The sequence below is a fragment of the Nicotiana attenuata genome, unplaced genomic scaffold, assembly GCF_001879085.1.
Source record: "Nicotiana attenuata strain UT unplaced genomic scaffold, NIATTr2, whole genome shotgun sequence".
In the NCBI taxonomy this organism is placed as follows: Eukaryota; Viridiplantae; Streptophyta; class Magnoliopsida; order Solanales; family Solanaceae; genus Nicotiana; species Nicotiana attenuata.
The window spans coordinates 445,398-465,822 of record NW_017670318.1 but is presented as its reverse complement, the minus strand read 5'-3'; the positions used below and the strand labels follow the sequence as shown (position 1 = coordinate 465,822).

Genomic DNA, 20,425 nt, shown 5'->3' with positions numbered 1-20,425 from the left:
AAGCATTTACTTGGGTCGTGACAGTTTCTTATCAGCTCAATCTCTTCATTATCTTGTTCCTGCCTCTCAGAAAGAATGTTTGTTTTTTTAAAAAAATAACATATACATTTTATCTACACACATAGTTCTTTTACTGTATATCTTATAAGCTTTACTATGTGAAGAATATCGCAAGAATACTCCCTCATTACTTCTGGGATCATACTTACCTAGGGAGTCTTTGCCAATATTGTGCACAAAGCACTTGCATCTAAATGCCCTAAGATGAGATATATTTATCTTTCTCCCTTTATGTGACTCATAGGGAATCTTCTTAACAAGAGGTCTAGTCATGCAACTATTTATGATGTAGCATGCAAAAATTCAGCAAACTTAGCATTTTCAAATTCAGTTCCATGATCAGACCTAATTGATGCAAGTTGATTACCTAGTTGTTTCTGAGTTTTTCTAACAAAAGAAGTAAACATGTCAAATGCTTCATCTTTAGATGTTAAAAACAATGTCCAAGTAAACCTAGAGTAATCATCAACAAGCACCATCACATATCTTTTACCACCTCAGTTTAATGTTCTTATTGGACCACAGAGATCCATATGGACCAGTTCCATCGTTCTGGTGGTGCTTACCACTTTCTTGCATTTAAAAGAGGATCTTACCTGCTTCCCCCTTGCACAAGCCTCACAAACTTTGTCTTCCTTGAACTTGATGTTTCGCAGCCCTATCACCGGATCCTTGGAGAATAATTTGTTGAGTTGACTCAGATTTGCATGTCCAAGTCTCTTGTGCCAAAGGAGGGGATCATTGTCCAACACACTTAAGCAAGTGAGTTCATTTTCTGAAAGTGTGGACAAATCTAAAATGTATGTATTGTTTACTCTTTTTCCCTGCAAAACAATCTTGTTAGTGGTAAAATTAATCACAATACATTTGGTAGAGGTGAATGCTACCAAGTTACCTCTATCACATAATTGTGATGCACTGACTAGACTGTACTTTAGGCCATATATCAAGTAGACATTCTCAATAGAGTAAGAATCAGACTTACCTACCTTTCCAACCCCAATGATCTCACCTTTCTTCCCATTTCCAAAGGAGACATTACCTCCTTTGAGGTCCTCAAGTGAAAGGAACTTGTTCTTGCTTCCTATCATATGCTTTGAACAGCCACTATCCATGTACCATATGTGGCTGCTCCCCTTCACTTGGACCCGTAAAAGGAAATCAGGGGTTAGTCTTAGGAACCCAAACTAGTTTGGGTCCCTTTCTATAGGCAAGAGAGTGAATCAGATTCTTTTTAGCCCAACCTGACAGCCTATTTTTCCCTTGAACAAATTCTTTATTGTTGTGACTATCCTTTTCTTTTGCAATACATTCACTTTTATTGTGACTAGTTTTACCACATTGTGTGCAAATTATGTTCTCAGGAAGTGTGGGGTACTTGCTTTTGGGATCCCACTTAGGTGCAGGGGTCCCGTAGCCAAGTCCTCTCTTATTGCTACTATGGTGTTCATGTAGCCATGAAAGTGCATCGGAGGACCTATTCCATTTACAGGTTCTGTGTAGCTCGTGCTTAACCTTGTTTAGATCCTCCTTAAGGACTCTTATCTGCTCATCTCTTTTGTACAACTCATCTTTAATTTTTCCTACATTTTCTTCTAAAGTGAGTTGTGTGTGATTAGCTTTCTTTTTACCAGTTCCTAATTTCAATTTTAGATTTTCATATCTAAGCTCTAGGACAGTGGTGTCAAGTTCATGAACCTGGTTCTTTAACTCAGCATTTCTACTTTCACTTTCATTAGCCCTAAGTTCCAAATTTTTGCACTTAGCTTTCAAAATCACACACTCCTTAGACAGTTGTTCCTTTTCATTGTTTAGATCCTCAGATTCATCAATGAAATCCAGGAGTAACTCAGATAGCCTTTCTTTAGACAAAAATTTAATCTTGTCTTTGAGATGAATTATACTTACCTCAGATTCCTCATTGGATTCTCCAATTGCCATAAGTGCTTGTTCATCTCCATCTTCACCCTCTGAGTCCTTATCTGAGCTTTCTCCCCAGGCAGCAACCATAGCCTTTGTTGATCTTTTGTTCTTCTTGGGTTGAACTTGTTCCTTCGTTCAACTCTTTCCTTCTTCCATTCAATTTCCCATTGAGGGCAGTTTTTGATGTGGTGATTAGTCTTTCCACACTTGTAACACCCCTCATTGGTTTGTTTTCAGGAACCTTGGTTTGCTGTAGCTTTCACTTCTTGAAGGACACTTTCCTCTCATTAGGTACTTCTTGAAGTCCTTTGTGATCATGGTCATTTCATCCTCCTCTAGATCAGCACCTTCAGTGATTCTCAATGCTAGGCTCCTTTCCTTCTTGGGCGCATCCATCTTCATGGTTTGCCTTCTAAGTTCATAGGCAGTGAGATTTCCAATTAGCTTATCACACTTAAGAGTGGCAATGTTCTTTGATTCCTGAATAGCAGTGATTTTGCTTTCCTAAGAGACCGGCAGAACCCTTGTCAAAATTTTCTCAACTTTGTCTTCTTCAAGAATAACCCTTCCAAGAGACTTAAGTTCATTTGTCAGTGTGGTGAACCTTGTATACATCTCTTGGATGGTTTCCCCTTCCTTCATGGTGAAATTCTCATATTGAGAATACAGTAGTGTTCTGGACCTCTTCACTTGAGGTGTTCCTTCATGAGCCACTTGCAAAGTGTCCCAGATTTCCTTAGCAGTGGTACAACTTTGAATTCTACTGTACTCGTCTGGACCAAGTCCACGCAAGCCATTTCTTGGCCTTAGCATTCTTTTCCCATTTCCTCAAGTCCACAGCATTGCAGTCAACTCTTCTTTTTGGCACGTCTACTCCTTCAACATTCTTCTTCATGGTAGCTAGGGGACCATCATTGGCAATGTCCCATAGCTCATAGTCTTCTTCGATGATGTGATCTCTCATCCTGTTTTTCCACCAAGAGTAGTACTGGCCATTAAAGAGTGGAGGCCTATCAGTGGATTGCCCTTCCCAGTTTCCAGGCGGTGCGCTCATCTTGATTTGTTCCTAAGGTGTTAGCCTCTTCAAGGATAACCTGCTCTGATACCAATTGATGTTTTATACTTCAATACTACACAAGGGGGGGGGGGTGATTTGTGTGGTGACCAATTTTTCGCTTAAACTGATTATGGAAGGACCTGGTTCTTCTATGTGTTCCTTCTGCTACTGTTGCGGAATAATAAATGTAGAAAGTAAAGAACACTAGTAATTTTTACGTGGAAAACACCCGGCTCAAAAGGTGAAAAAACCACGACCTACTACTTAGTAGGATTTTCCCCAACACTTCAATAAATCACTGAGCCAAAACAGCATTTATAAAACTCTTTGTAAACCTAAGGATTACCTCTAATCCCGTTGTAGCAACCAGCCTCTAACTGTTGCGACAACTTCAAGTTAACTCTAACTTGAATACTCAAAGTACCTATTACAATTGCTTCTAGATAAAGTTGAAAGGTACAATATGAAAACACCTACTACAATTGGACTAGAAATAAAGAAGGACACATAAAACTCTTTATGGAGCTGATTCTTCAATCTGGTTCATGTAGCTTCAGGTTTGCACACTTGAATCACACACGAACTGCTTGCAAAATTGCCTTGCTATTTTGCTCTCAATTCACGTTTAAATTCTGCGTTTGTGCAACACCTGTAATGTGAGAACATCCTGCAATTTATAGAGTTAGTAGATGAAGAAATAACTAGAGTTCTAATGCAACTCTTCCTTGGTGGAAGAGTTCTAGTTGATTTTAACTTCTAACTCCTTCCTTATCTTAGATAGTGTTCTCTTTGATTATGGAGTCATTCTCTTTATCAATTATGCAACCTTTTCGATCAGGAGATATTAAATACACCAAGTTAAGCTTATCTCCTTCACGTGCATCCCACATGCTCGAATCTGCCCGTTTTTATGAACCTGAGAGATGGACCTGGTTCATGCCTGAGTTCCTTTATTTGTCTTCAAAACTAACCTTTACTTGGGCCAACAGACTATAACACATAATTCGGGGTTTCGAACCCTCAAACCAAGTTTAGAAGTGTTACTTACCTCAATCCGAGCAAAACCCTACTCCAACATGCCTTTGCCTCAAAATCGGCTTCCAAATGGCCCGAATCTAGCCACAAGCCGGCCCCTGGGCCCACGTTTGGAAATACAACAAACGTCACAAAACCCAAAAGTTCATTCAACCACGAGTCTAGCCATACCAAATTTATCAAAATCCGACACCAAATCACCACTCAAATCCTCAAATCAAACTCTCCAAATCCCTAGGCTCAAGCCCCCAAATTTCACCTCAAAACCCCACAATCTAGGTGGGAAAATCAATGGGGAAACAAGATTATTGAATAAAAATGAACACAAGGAACTTACCCCGAGAATCCTCTTGAAAACCCTCTCAAAAATCTCCAAAATCCGAGATTAAAATGTTAGAAATGGTAAAAATCCCGGAAACCCTCGTTTTTAAGCCCTGCCCAGACATTCCCGCACATGCGGAGCCTGGGCTCGCACCTGCGCATTCGCTTTTGCGTAAAACAAGCGCTTCTACGAAAGCCACTTACCCATCGGGCCTCCATTTCTGCAACTCTTGTCCCGCATCGCAACCGCAGGTGCGGAAAACCCATCGCACCTGCGACCTCTGCTGATTCCCTTCAACTTTGCACCTGCGCTTCACTTGCCGCACATGCGGCCAAGACCCTCGCGGGTGTGATCACACCAGCAGAACCCAAACTTCAGCAGCTTCTTAAATTCAACTCCAAGTTCGTTAACCACCCGAAATCAACCCGAGGCCCCCTGGACCTCAACCAAACATACCAACAAGTTCTAAAATACGATACGAACTTAGTCGAGCCTTCGAATCACCTCAAACAACATCAAAAACATGAATTGCACCCTAATTCAAGCCTAATGAACTTTGAAATTTCCAAATTCTACAAACGACGTCGAAACCTATCAAATCACGTCCGGTTGACCTCAAATTTTTCACACAAGTCACAAATGACACCACGGACCTATTCCAACTTCCGAAATCGAAATTCGACCCCGATATCAAAAAGTTCACTTCTTGTCGAACTTTCCAAAAAGAATTCAACTTTCGCCATTTCAAGCTTAATTCAGCTACAAACCTCCAAATCACAATCCGGACACGCTCCTAAGTCCAAAAATCACTCAACGGAGCTAACAGAACCATTAAAACTCAAATCTAGAATCGTTTACACATAAGTCAACATCCGGTTAACTTTTCCAACTTAAGCTTTCAATTATGAGACTAAGTGTCTCAATTCACTCCGAAATCTCTCCGGAACCGAACCAACTAACCCGATAATTCATATAACAGTTGTAGAGCACAAAAGGAGTAATAAATGGTGGAACGAGGCAACAACTCACAAAACGACCGGCCGGATCGTTACAGACAAGGTCACATTTGATTGGCCAGAACATGTCACTGGCACACGTGGCGCTATTTCATTGGCCTTTTAATTTGACTTGGCATACCTATTCATTTTGACACGTGTCACGATCCTATTGTCTCTTCCGTTTGACTTGGCGTGCCACGTTATTTGACATGTGGCACCAAACTGAGCCTGTAGGAATATAATATATTGGGATTAATGAAGTGAGCTCATCACTTGTAACCCCAATTAAATGGGCTAGGCCAATATATTTACACTTATTTATTAAATCCATACATATTGGACTAATCCAATTATATTAGTCCAATAAAATTTATTTAAACTAATATCTTGAATATAATCCAAAATTAATTTATGAATTCAATTTCAATAAAATTTATATGCCTACAAATGCCCCTACTTCAAGATTTGTCGTATGAATTTTAAATACTAGCCTTGAAGTAAAAATCACGTGCGTGTGTCTCTCAAGGACGCTCCACGCAACGTCCATTTGCAATTTACAACCAAGCACTTATATCTGATAATTATCCAAGCAACCTTTGAATAATAATTCAAATCACTTCAAATGTAAATTTTGAACTTTTTTTAATATTTTTAATTTATTGGAATAATATCCAATTCAAACAACTAACAAACTCAAAAAATCTTATTTTCGAAACCAAAGCTTTGAATGACTTCAATGATAGAATTCTACTCTTTAATTTTCTTACATTACAACCAGGTAACACGGGGGAGAAGTAATAATGGTGGACGGCCCCTTGAAGCATATGTAGAAGATGTAAGAAGAAAAGAGAGTGAAAGCAGTGGTTGTGAGAACACATATTTAACTCCATAACTTTTAGAAGCAATGGTTGTAAGAACACAGATTTTGAATTTGCTAGTGCTTTCGAAATATGCACAATATGGACTAAGTCGGATAAAACTTAAAAAAATATGCCATTTTTTGTTATAATGTGAAATCAATTGTATTTTCTTGTAATTCTTTTAATAATATATACATTCATAAAGATTTCCATACAACTTTGGTCAATTCCAACGTATTGGAATTTAAAGTTTTCTGCCTTACACTTGAAATTGTGGTGTTTTGGACAATGCCACGTAGATCTAGGAATTTGACTAAAGTTTCATAATTGTATCCCTTTGCTAGGACATATTCTCCTTAGAATACTATGATTAGGACAACCTTTGTTTCTTTTCAGATTTACATGTACACAGGAAGACTCCACCGCCTATAGCTTTTCTTTATTCCAATTGAATTAGGATAACAAGTTTTTGTTAGGCTCAAATAACCTTGTTCACACATCGCCATAATCTATCAACTAGAATCTTTGGAGGCTCTATAAATAGGAGACGGTTTCCCTTCAATTGGCATCAATTGCAACGTTCGCAATCTACTTCTAAGTCTATTTTTAACGATTTGAAAATATTGCCGCGAAGGTAATTTCTTTTTTTCTTATGCTTTCTTTCTTTTTTTACTCTGTTGTCTCCATTTTTTTTTTAAAAGTAATTTCGTCAAACTACGAAGATCTTTAAAAGTTCGAGATGAAAACCTTTAAAAGTTCGCGATGAAGGCCTTTAAAATTTGTGGCGAAGACCCATAAAAGTTCGCGATGAAGACTTTTAAAATTTGTGGCGAAGACCCATAAAAGTTCGCGCAAAGATCCTTAAAATCTCGCGGTCATTATCTTTAAAAAGTTCACAGTGAAGACCTTTAAAAGTTCGTGGTGAAAACTTTTAAAAGCAAGCGATGAAAACTTTTAAAAATTCGTGGCGAAGACCCTTAAAAGTTAATTTGCGCAAAGATCCTTAAAAGCTCATGGTCATTATCTTTAGAAGTTCACAATAAAGACCTTTAAAAGTTCACGGTGAACACTTTTAAAAGCACGTGATAAAGACTTTTTAAACATTCATGGCGAAGACCCTTAATAGCTCGTGGTAGAAATCTTTAAAAGTTTCAGATTTGCGTACCTTCACCGAAAAACTTGTATCTTGGTATAGAAGCGTCGAAATCATGAACCACTTAAGTTTTTGAAAACTAGAGTTTAAGATCTAAACATATCTAAAATTTGAAATCAAACACTTTAAGAATCGTCCCAGACAATATTTGAAACAAACGTTATATTGTACTACGCTGACAATTTCAGATGTGCGTAATCTCTTAAAAAAATTGTATCTTGGTATAAAAATATCAAAATTATGAACCATTTGATTTCTTGGTTACTAGACTTCAAAATCTAAGAGTTATCCAAGATTCAGAATCAAACACTTTCAGAATCGTCCCAGATATTATTTTGAATTTTGATACATAGATATTTTCAGATTTGCACAGCTTTACCAAAATTTTTGTATCTCGGCGTAGAAATGTCAAAATCATAAACCGATTGATATTTTGGAAACTAGACTTCAATATATAAACGGTGCCCAAAATTTAGGATTTAATACCTTGAGGATAATTTCCGATAATATTTCTGAATCAACATAAAATTTCGACATGCTGAAGATTTCAAACTTGTGCGACTTCACTAAAATTTTTATATCTTGATGTAGGAACATCGAAATCATGAACTGTTTAATTTCTTGAAAACAAGACTTCAAAATATAAAATATATCTAAAATATGAGATTCTTTTACCTTAAGGATAGTTTCAGATAGTAGTTCAAACTTAACATCAGATTTTGATATACCGACAGTTCCGAATTGGTGCGACTTCTCCAAAACTTTTATGTTTTGGTATAGAAGCCTCAGGATCACGAGATATTTTTTTATATCAATCAAAATTCAAGAGCTCCATTTTCATCAAATATCTTGGATTCAAGTCTCACTGAATTTGAAACGTTGTGCCAAGCAATATTCCTTTTTATACTTGTGTTCCCTTTTGAGCTTCTGTTCTCTTCTTTTTCTTTAGGGTAGAGAGTGGATATGAAGACCAACAAACTTGAAGGTTATGCGAACATGAAGACATAGAGAATCCCCACACCTCAATGCAAATACTTTGTAGCCTCCTAAAAGACTATAATCATTTTATTGAAGACACCAATTTACCATAGCGGCTTGCCTCCTTTAAATCAAATGGGATCCAAAGTTTAACAGAAGAATGATATCTCAACTCGATTTTCAAGTGTTGATTGAATGGGTTACATTCTATCATACTTCATTTGAACAATGATTGGGGCATTATGTATCTTTTGAACTCATGCGACTGAACTTAGAATGAAACTCTAAGCTACCTATGTACCTTGGTGAAGAGGATCAAGTCATACCGTAGTTCAGAATGTGTGATTTTTTTTATGTGTAACACTTCAGGAGGCTGATGAATAAAATTTGCATGGAATTCGCAAGCCTTGCATCTTTGAGCGTAGGCCAAGCAATCTTTTACCATCGTTGGCCAATATTATCCCATCCTTTTTATATGGAAGTGGCGCTTTGGTCCAGACTGGTGTGACCCACATACCCCAAAATGTGCTTCTTGCGAAGCTTGGAGTGCTTCATCTTTCCCTAAGCATCGTAAGAGTACTCACTCAAATGATCTTATGTATAGAGTATCTTTGTAGTAAAGGAAACGAGGTGCACAACGACGGATTTCAGTCCTTCTCTTTGGATTTTCTGGAAAGTATCCCGTAGCTCAAGTAATCGATAATGGGTTGTCGTCATTCTTCATTCTCAGCTTCAGAATCAGCGACAAGATGCTCGAGTCCATTGTCTTCACTTTCATCCTAATTTGGCGGAGGTACTATCGATTTTTGGCTGATAGTAACTTGTGCTTGATAAGGAGGGGTTAACGATGAAGCTAGGGCAGCTAAAGCATCAGCCTTCTTCTTTTCTTTCCTAGGTACATGTTAATTAGTCATGTTACCGACCCATCCCATTAATTTTTTAACATAATCATGATATGGGTGTAGTTTAGGTTTTTTGGCCTTGTAACTACCTAATAGCTGGTTGATCACTAACTGAGAGTCATCAAAGACTTGTAATTGCAACTGCTTCCTTTCGACAGCCATTTCAAGCCCAAGTATAAATGCTTGATACTCAGCAATGTTGTTGGAGCAGACTTACGTCAACGTAAAAGATTAGGGCAGAACCTCACTTTGAGAAGTGACAAATACTACGCTAGTACCAGCTCCTCCGCGGTGTGCAGCACCATCAAAGCACATCTTCCATGGAAGTTGAACTTCAATAACCATTGCATCCTCATCAGGTAGTTCGTCAGTTAGCTCTCAATCATCAGGTAATAGGGTGATCTGCCAAGAAGTCTGCTAACGCTTGTCCTTTTATAGCCTTTTGGGGGATGTACACAATTTCAAATTATTGAAACTGGAGGTACCATCTTGCTATTCGATCACTAAGGACAGGTTTTGACATCACGAACTTGATGAGATTTTCTCTAAAAATAAGACGAATGACATGAGCTTGAAAGTAGTGCTTTAACTTTTGGATTGAGAAGACTAGCGCCAGACATAACTTTTTAATTGGCGAATAATTCAGCTCATTTGGTGGCATCATCATGCTCAAATAGTAAAGAGAGTTTTCTTTCCCCTCACTATTTTCTTGGGCCAACAGTGCTCAAATAGACCTTTTTTGTGCCACAATGTATAGTTTCAATGGCTTTCCAGGTATAGGGGCTGCTAAAACTAGAGGCTTCATCAAGTAGGATTTATTGCTCTCAAAGGCATTGCTACATTCATGGTCCCACTTGAAAGGTACACCTTTCTTCATAAGGCGACTGAATGGTTAGCATCTCCCAGATAGATTCGAGATGAATCTCCTAAGATAAGCTAGCTTTCCTTGCAAACTTTTCAATTCATGAATATATCGAGGCTCATGCATATTCAAAATTGCATCAACTTTGGTTTGATCAATTTCAATCCCTAGATGACGTACAATGAAACCAAGGAACTTTCCAGAAGTAACTCCAAAGTCACATTTCAATGGATTCATCCTAAGTTGGTACCTCCGGAGCAACTCAAATACCATTCTCAAGTCTTTTAAGTAGTCGCTCATCTTTCTTGATTTTACCACCAAGTCGTCAACATAACATTCAACTTTTTTGTGGAGAAAGTCATCAAAAATATTCTGCATAACCCTTTGGTAAGTAGCACCAGCATTTTTCAAGCCAAAAGGCATAACCTTATAGCAATAAATACCCTTTGGGGTACGGAATGTAGTAAGCTCTTCATCTTTTGGTGCCGTGTGAATTTGGCTATAGCCCGATGAACCGTCCATAAATGACATTTCCTCGTACCCTGTAGTAGCATCGATCATCAGCTCTAGAATAGGAAGCGGGAATTCATCTTTGGGACACGCATTGTTGAGATCCCTAAAGTCAACGCACACTCGAATCTGGCCATTCTTCTTCCTTACAGGGACAATACTTGAAACTCATGTTGGTTATTTAACTTCATGAATAAAGCCAGCTTCGATGAGTTATTTAACTTCGATTTCAATTAGGGGAGCCAAGTCCGGCCCAAAGCGCCTTTGAGCTTGCCTAACGGGACGAGCGACATTCTTGATGGCGAGGTAATGGACTGCTACTTTCAGGTCCAAGCCAGGAATCTCTTTGTAACTCCAAGCAAAGACATCCCTAAACTCCTTGAGTAACTCAATATAAGTGCTTTCTTCATCAACTTCTAGTAAAGCACTTAGGTAGGTGGGTCTTGGTTCTTCATCACTGCAAAGGTTAACTTCTTTTAAGGCATCAACTATTGTCTTCACCCCTTCTTCAAGTTCAGGTGGAGCATCTTTCGGATCTTCATCTTCTTGAGGGTCCCCATTGTTGAAGGATATGTGACAACACGGTAAAACATCCTCCAATTTCTCATCATCCTCCATTAGCGATGAAACACCATTCTTGCCTTGTGCAATAACATGATACGAAGAACCCACATTTTCTTTGTCCTTATCACATTCCTTAGTGTAGCCCATAGTATATGGCTTTACCTTTAGTACTTCTCTACACGAAACCAGAAGTTTTGTTTATTGCCTCATTCTAGAATGAACCAAACTTTGGAAATCTTTAGAGTTCTTCTGGATTCTGGGAAAAGCGGGTATTATAATGCTTTGGTAATTTCTCTAGAACTTGTTCCCCTTCTTTAATGGACACAATCTCTCAAATACGGAAGTCCTCACAGTTGATTTTCCAAGTCGATCAAAGACAAAAGGCATGTTAGAAGTGGCAGATTCATCTTCTACAATGATATAATTGTTGCTTGCCCTTATTATAGAGATGTGAACTAGCGAAGGTTGCTTGTATCCCGGACCTTCACATGGTTGCCTCGTAGCAGCTTCTGACGGGAGCTTCCCTAATTTTGATGGCTCATTGGGATTATATCCAACTTTTGCGAATAGCCTGTAAGCATTAGGATCAAAGCCTTCATCTGTACGCTTCGTAGGGAGCGCCACATTCTCCGAATAATTTTGGGCCACAAACCTTGCAAGTAGCGTTGAGGGCAACTTTACTGCCTCAATTCTTTTGATCATAAGAGTTAACTCCCTTAGCATATTGGTTTGGAGTTTAGTTGATTCTCCCTACTCTTTTTTCTTTTTAGGGACATAGCGGAGCGCATGAGTTACTTTCTTGCCATAAGACACAATGTTCCCTCCATGAGATTTATTTGAGTTAGGGTATATTCTCAGTAATAGCCTTAGTTTTGTCGGCAACCATCTCAGCTCTCTTAGTCGTGGACTCGTCATTCTTGCCATTCATGACATCATCAGCTTTTAGCTCCTTCACAATGCGGTTCTTCAAGTAGAACTTTACATCGGCGAAGTGTGACTCAGCCTCGGTGAATGGCTCGTCCTCAGCAACTATCTTCTTCTCGACTTTTCCCTCGTAGTATTTCAAACATTTATGGTAGGTAGATGGAACCACTTTATTCTCATGTATCCAAGGCCTTCCAAGCAAGATGTCGTATGAAGTCCTTACATCGATCATATGCAGCCATGCACTTTATTGCATATCTTCAATGTTGATTCCCAACCTGATCGCACCTATGGTTGTTGCCCCTTTGGTTGAATCCTTGAATCATCACACAACTTTCTGAGAGTTTGTTCATGGGAATACCAAGTTCTTTCACAGTGCAAATTGGAAAGATGTTCACTGAGGATCCTGCATCAACCAAAATTTGATTTACCCTTTCATCGCGCATATAGCCAACCAGGTAATACCGGCGGTTATGAGGAGTGTCACCTAGTAGAAGATTGTCATTTGTGAATGTAACTTTTTTCTTGCAAGCATTAACTTCTTGAGGGATGGACTTAATGAGCTTTTCTGAAGATGGTGCCAACGGTAGGTCATCACTCTTTTCTTCCCCTTTATCAGCATTGCAGCAAGAGGCCTCAATACAATCACGAGAAATCTTCATGCGGAACCAACATTGCAAGAAATCCTCCAAGGTCACTGAATGTCGTGGCTTTTGAGGGTAGTGCACCTCCACTTTTGCTTTCTTTAAACGCTTAACTGGTTTTGTTTCCATGGTCTCTTTACCATCATTGTCCTTTTTGGTTGTTCTATTGATTATTTTTGTGGGCTTCATTTGTGGCGCCTTCGACGAGTCACCAACGTCCAACCTTCATCACAATCAGGATGATCAACTTCAACCTTGTTGTTATTCAGTAATTCTTCATCTTTACATTCTTTGAAACTACATAATTCATCTGGACTGAATGAGCCAAAGGTGATATAGACTTGGTTTGCGCTTGCTTTCTCATCTTCAAGCACAATCTTATTTTTACGAGCCAAGTCCATAACTTTGTTCTTGAAGACAAATCACTTCTCCAGAGGGTGGCTTACAAGTCGATGGTATTTGCAGTAATTTGGGTCATTCATTTTCCCAACTTCATTCAGCCGCTTCATATCTGAAAGCTCAATGAGCTTTAACTCGAGGGGTTCTTCAAAAATTATTGGCACATTAGAATCCAAAAATGGTTACTCATTCTCTTGCATTTCTTTTAGAGTCAACTTTCCACTTGGTTTATCTTGAAAAGATGTGGATTTCATACTCTGCCTCTTGCTCACCTTCGTTGTGAACTTCACATGTGATGTGTTGACATTCATAGCTTCTTTGTTTTCAGACTTGGGTACAAAATTACTCTATTTCCTGGCTTCGTGCCTGTCATTCCTTTACGAGGCTCATAGATGGGCATCCTATCATTTCCAGTGGAGGCTATGTTCAACTCCATGTCATGGGCACGAGTCGCAAGTTCTTCAAATGTGCTAGACTCTTACAAGATGTAGTGCAGCCTCCAATGCATGCCTTGGATGCACATTTCTATGCCAGAAGCGTCACTAAGCCTGTCTTTATAGTTGAAACTTGCATTCCTCCTACGATTGATAAAGTCGATAATTGGTTCGCCCTTTCGTTGACGAGTGCTAGTTCTATCATACTCACAGTACGTCTCGTTCTATAAAAGCGATTTAGGAACTCTTGTTCTAGTTGATCCCAGTTATCAATAAGTCCAGCCTCGAGGTCTGTGTACCAATCAAAAGCATTTCCTTTTAGTGAGCGGACAAACTGCTTGACGAGGTAATCTCCATAAGTCCCGGCATTGTTGCACGTCTCAACAAAGTGTGCCACGTGTTTCTTTGGATTGCCTTTGCCATCAAACTGTTGAAATTTTTGAGGTTGATAGCCAACATGCATCTTTAACATATCGATCCTTGAAGTGTATGGCTTTGCGTAGTAAGGGAGAACTTGAAAACAATTTTATATTTATTTTTTATAGTCCCTTCAATGAATTCCTTTAGTTGATTGATTGGAGTCATCCCTTCCGAAGAGACTGGAATTTCCATAGTGGATGCAACTTGTCGGGGGGAGGGGGGGGGGGGGGAGGATCAATCTCTTGAACTTATGGGAACTTGCCAGGTGCATGGGGTATTCTTCTTCCATCAAGATTCCCACCCCGTCTGTTAGCTTGTCAATTCTAGCATCTTAATTTTGCATGCATTTGGTCAAGATAGTGATTTCTTCTGTCAAGTTTGCCAACTGCTCATCCACCGATGACGTTTGTCACCATGGCTTGCATGATTGTTGTGGATGCTGGGGAGTAGCATGGATTGCCACATAGATTGATCCTTGATTGACTCACATTATACGGTGTAAGTGGGAGGATCCATCACTTGAAACATCGTCATCTTTCTTCACAACAGAGTTCTTGGATCCGGAGAGGTCAAGTAGAGCAAGAGTTTTCTTAATCTTTTCAGCAACATCGCTTCCTCCTTCGAGTGCGTTTGTGGAAGATCTTGCTTCTTTTGAGGATGGAGCAAAAACAGGGATTAATGCTGACGACACTTAGAGTGCTTGTTATCCTAAAGAGCTTGCCTTGCTCCTTGTAGTTGGTCCAAAGCTTCCAAAGGTAACATCGAGGATGCTTTCCATATCAGCATAAAATCAGGAATTATCAGTCTTCGTGGAAGTTGATATGGACTTAACCTTTCTTTGAAGTCATTTCGATGTTCTTGAACTTTGGTGATTGAAAAGTTGAGATGAGAGGTAGAGATTGTCCTACTGAGCGTACCAGAAATCGTAGACAATAAAATGCGTCAAGAAAATAAAATCGAGACCGAAAGATATTGCGACAATCGTAGTATTTTATTTCAAATAATATGAGTGTTACAATCTTTATGAATCCTGTGATTCTTCTTTCCAACAGTAAATAAAAGAGCCTTTGAGCTTAAACCTTAATTTTATTTATTTTAATCCAAGGGCTTGAGGTCAGATCTTGATCTTGACGTATATTTAATCAAAAGTCTTGCAGCTTGTTCTTGAATCTTCGTCTTAATCCACTGGCACACGTGACGCTATTTCATTGGCCTTTAATTTGACTTGGCATGCTTATTCATTTAGACACATGGCACGATCATATTGGCTCTTCCGTTTGACTTGATGTGCCACGTCATTTGACGCGTGGCACCAAACTGTGCCTCTAAGAATATAACATATTGGGCTTAATAAAGCGGGCTCATCAAGTGTAGCCCCAATTAAATGGGCTAGCCCAATATATTTACACTTATTTATTAAATCCATACATATTAGACTAATCCAATTATATTTGTCAAATAAAATTTATTTGAACTAATATATCTTAAATATGATCTAAAATTATTTTATGAATTCAATTTCAATAAAATTTATATACCTATAATAGCGTATGTGTGTGGATTATAGAATCATTAACAAAATCACAACAAACGAGATGAATTACTACGATTATCATTGTTGAGGCACATAACATGTCAAGTTAGTGGAACATCATTACATGTGGCAATTATATAGCTCCCACTTTAATTTAAGTTTGAGACAATTAATCAGTTGGGGATTGTAAAAACGACAAGAATTTAAATGATTGATACGTTTAGGGGGCAGATTTTCTTGTTGCCTACTTATACTATCAAAAACGTATATTTAAACAAACTTAAATAACTGAGGGGCAAGTTTAGCCTCGTTTCACAAAATTAAAATACTCCCTCCGTTTATTTTTACTTGGTACGTGTTTACTTTTACTTGGCACGTTTTAACTTTTCACGTTCCTTAAGAAATAATAAATGAACTGCATAATTTACCATGATACCCATATTAATTGATGTATATTTTATTGAATTTGAGAAAATGATTTGAAATGAGTAATAAATATCGTGAGTATAACAGGAAAAAAAATTTGTCTTCTCTTGATATGCATAGAATGACAAGTAAAAATAAAAATCTATTTTTAATATACATGCCAAATAAAAATGAACAGATGGAGTATAAGGCTGCATTTCATTCCACTTAAGGACATACTGTTGTTTATTTCTTCAACTTGGTAAAGTGTGCTCTTAGACAACATTATTAATTCAATTAGTGTACGAAGTACTTTATTCGTCCGAGAAATTTTAATACTCCCTCCGTTCATTTTTACTTGTTACGTTTTGACTTTTTATGCCCTTTAAAAAATAATAAATGAAGTGCATAATTTACCATGATACTCATATTAATTGATGCATATTTTATTAGATTAGAGAAAATGATTTGAAATGAGTAATAAATATTGTGGGTATAACAGGAAAAAAATATTTGTCTTCTCATGATATGCGTAAAGTAACAAGTAAAAATCTATTTCATACTTTTGTAGTCTTTCCCACTCTTAATGGGAGCAAGTCCTCTTGTTTTTGGACGAGTTTGTCTCTGTTTAGCTTAGAATAGGTAATTCACAATTGGAAGGAATCTTATTGAAAGAGAACAGGAGAGAAAAAAGGAAAAAGGTGTAACTTAATCCCTTAATTTAAGGCACTAATAATGGATTGTTTATAAATTGTAAGCTTACCTTATTTAGGGCGGATAATTTCAAAAACTTGGACAATTTTGGTAATAAGGTTTCATATAGTGTATAAAAAAAATTCTCAAGGTAAAAAGGTCACTTATTATGGACCGGACGGAGTTGTTTTTTGTGAGTTTCTGGATGACCCATGTTTTGTAAATAATCTTAGTTGCAGATTATATTTTATATAGGTAATAAGGGAGTATGTATTATGGTCACTATCTTGCTGGCATTCGATACGTGTATCTTTTTTTTTTTAAGCAAAACAACCATAACTAGAAACTGAAATACTAGACAAACCTTTGATGTCATTGTTTCAAAGTACAAGGTAAAATTAAAAGCATAAGTAGGATTCATGAAGGGTCCATGACGATACTTTTCCATATGAGGATTAAGGAGGCTACCTGCAAACAATACCACGCCTGTTGCATCTTCTCTAATCAGAAAGAGAAACGGATGATCAGCAATGAACCAGAAGACCTTACGCCAAACACAGCAGTGGTTGCAGCAGCAGCTTCTGTGCCCTCTTCATCTACCTCAATAAAGGACTTATGAAAGATGCTATCAACACACAGGTCCTTGCTCTCCACCATCTCGGTGAGGTCATGGCCAGAGAAAGGTGATACCACGACAAGCCCTTTCAGAAGCTTCAAATCCAAAAGATATTTTAAATTTAGGGATATGAAATTCACCAACTCCAACCTTCATATATGGAAGGTGACGCTCCAAGAATTCGGAGTCAGAAGTGAGTTTTTCCACCAGGCCTGACAGTCCATCACTCGCATCAGGCAGAAAGAAAAACATGCCTATCCAAGCCCTTTTTATAAGGAAGCCTCAACACCTTGAAGCCTTGATAAGCTTTTACATATCGCTTCGTCTGGCTCATGAAGGGCACTTGAACGGAGGTCCCATTGAGAAGGTAGAACTCACTGTCCTTTGTCATTGATGCATTGAAATTGTCACCCCAGACACCTTTGAAGTAAAGTGAGTTTACAAAGACAAGTCTGGTTAAATGGTCAACTGCGTCAACAGGTAGAATTTCTTTGACGAGACCGGCTGTCTCCTTTTCAACCCATTGATTCACTTGATTGACCACCTCAAAAGGCTTGGAGTACGCAAAATCAACAGAAAGAGAAGTAGCCTTGTAAACATTGTCCACAATCTGTTTGAAAGAAGGCTTCAAACTCGCACACTGATCGACGCAGACGCTGTTAGCGGCAGACAAACGAGGGCCACCACTGGGACTACCATCAGGAAGGACACAGTCGACGAGCTGAGAAGAGATATAGTTGATTTCATCAGTAGAATTGGATTTGAGGAAAGAGAGAAGTTCGTCACGGAGAGAAGACCATGTTACTTTCCCCTTTGTGAACCGTCGTTGGAACAACACGATTGGCTAAGGTTAAGTATACATCTGTTTGTTTCCTGATCGATCCTCGAAGGACTTTTGCTACGGACTGATGGCCTTCAAAATCGCTGAAGAATACATGCCTTGCAAGCTTCAAAGAGACATCCCTCTGCTGCTGAAATAGTTTCCGGAGTTGAAACATATTCATGAGTGTATTGAGAAAAATTGTATTTATATATATGGTGACGTGTTATGGCACGTAGATTGATCAAGCAGTCAAAGAATTAAGGTTGGTTAACAGACACGAGCAACAATAGATACGAGCAAGTTAAATGAAGAAGGCACGAGCAGTCATACAAATAATTCAACGTTCGTACCTATTCAAGACACTCAAAGGTCAAAGATCGAGAAGAGACAAAGGAATGAATCTGACAGCAAAAAAGAGCCCAGATACAGCATTTAATGAGTATTAAATACTAGAAACGTTAGAGAATATGTATTTAATGTATATGATTGCATAACGTAACATTTAAGGTCATTAAATTACCTATAATTGTCTTATTATGACAAAGGGAAAGTCTGTATTCCCAAAACAGCTATAAAAGGGAAAGTCACAAACAACTATAAGGACACAAAAAACACGACTGGAATATACTTTATTTTATTTGCTTTCTGATTATATTATTCAAAATCTCTTTCTTATATACTTTTCCGATTATCAGTAACCCGAGTTCTTCTAAATTCAAACTTTGACCTAAAATCTAATTTTTGGTTAAACAAATTGGTTCCGTTACCGGGAATCTGATAATCAAGCATATCTCAACCTAATTTTCTTGATTGCATCAATCATGTCGAACAACAATGACAACACTCAAGGAAACCCAAAAATTCAGACAATCCAACAACTTTAGGGAGATTCCCCACGAGGCTCTCCGCAAGGTTCTCCACGAGGCTCCCACGACGGTCTCGTGAAGGCACTCCTGATGGATCTCACACAGATGGACAGGCTCAATTCGAAAATGTTGAAACCATGAATGAGGCTCTGCAAAAACTTATTGCCTCTCAAGTCAATAACGCTCTTCAAGCTTTTGTTAGCCAATTACCTGCTGTTCCACCCGCATCTACTCCAAACAACAACACTTTGGAGAATCCTCGTTCAGGATTGGTTAATTCAGGCAGCGGTGGAACCCCTAGTGAAACACAAGAGAGAGAGCCAGGTAATCCAGTTAACTCTGATTTACAAAATCTAGTACTAACCTTGCAGAAACAGCTTAAGGAGGGAGGAAAAGGAAGATTTTATGCCACATGATCGTTATGAAATTCGCGACCAAATGATCAGGGTTTCGTTCTGTTCAAGATTTGATCGCATTTCCTTTGGCCATCGTACCTTGTCTCCCATGCTTTTTAAAACAGCCACGAGTTCAGAGTACTTACGTTGAAGTTGTAACCACCGGAACCTTGCCTTTAGACTTCCATCATCGTCTCGTGACCTCGCGTGTTTTCGATCATTCCCGAACCTTGATGAGGAGCCTGATTCCCTGTTCCTAGGTTTGTGATCGTACCTTTGATTATCTTGTCTTGACCGTGAGTCCTTTCCCGCAGGTCCCATGTATGGCTCGTACCTGTTTTTACCGGATCTCTTTTCATTTTCCACACCGCCTTGAGCTTACCTTTTCTTCTGTTTTATGTCGTAAAATAATATGTCTTCTTCAATCCTCATCTTTGTACTGTATCTTGTTGTAGACATCATTCCCGTTGTTGCTGGGAGTTCTCGAAGGCTTTCTTTGAGTCGCCTCGTGGCTTCTGAACTCTTCTCATTCAAATTACTAGCAAAGCTATGGCTGCCCAATTGTCAGGTACTCGTGCAGCGTCATTCTTTCCCGTTGAAATCTATCTACGAACTCTCTAAGCAACTCTGAGTCTCCTTGCTTGATTTTGAAGATATCTTCCATTCACTTTTAACTTTTTGAGCTCCCGAGTGTGCTTTAATTAAATAAATCTGCAAGCTCAGCAAACGAACTTATAGAATTTCGGGTAAAAGAGAATACCATGTTAAGGCTCTTTAGTGAGTGTTTCACCAAATTTTTTGAACCAAAGCGACTTCAATCTCTTGCTTAGTCAAATCATTTGCCCTTGAACCTGTTGTGAATGCAGTAATGTGATCTCGTGGATCTGATGTACCATCATACTTTGGAATATCAGGCATCTTAAACTTCTTTGGAATTGGAGGGGAGCAGCACTTGGCTTCCATGGTTGTTGGGAATATTTATCTTATATCCACTCCCTGGATCACGGGCGGTACTCATAGGTATTTGCTCTATGCGTTCATTTTGGCT

At 38.6% G+C, this 20,425-nt stretch overlaps 1 pseudogene; it reads right to left on the bottom strand.

Moving 5' to 3' along the window:
- Positions 1-12,065: 12,065 nt before the first annotated feature.
- Positions 12,066-18,291, bottom strand: LOC109237765 (annotated as a pseudogene).
- Positions 18,292-20,425: the final 2,134 nt, after the last annotated feature.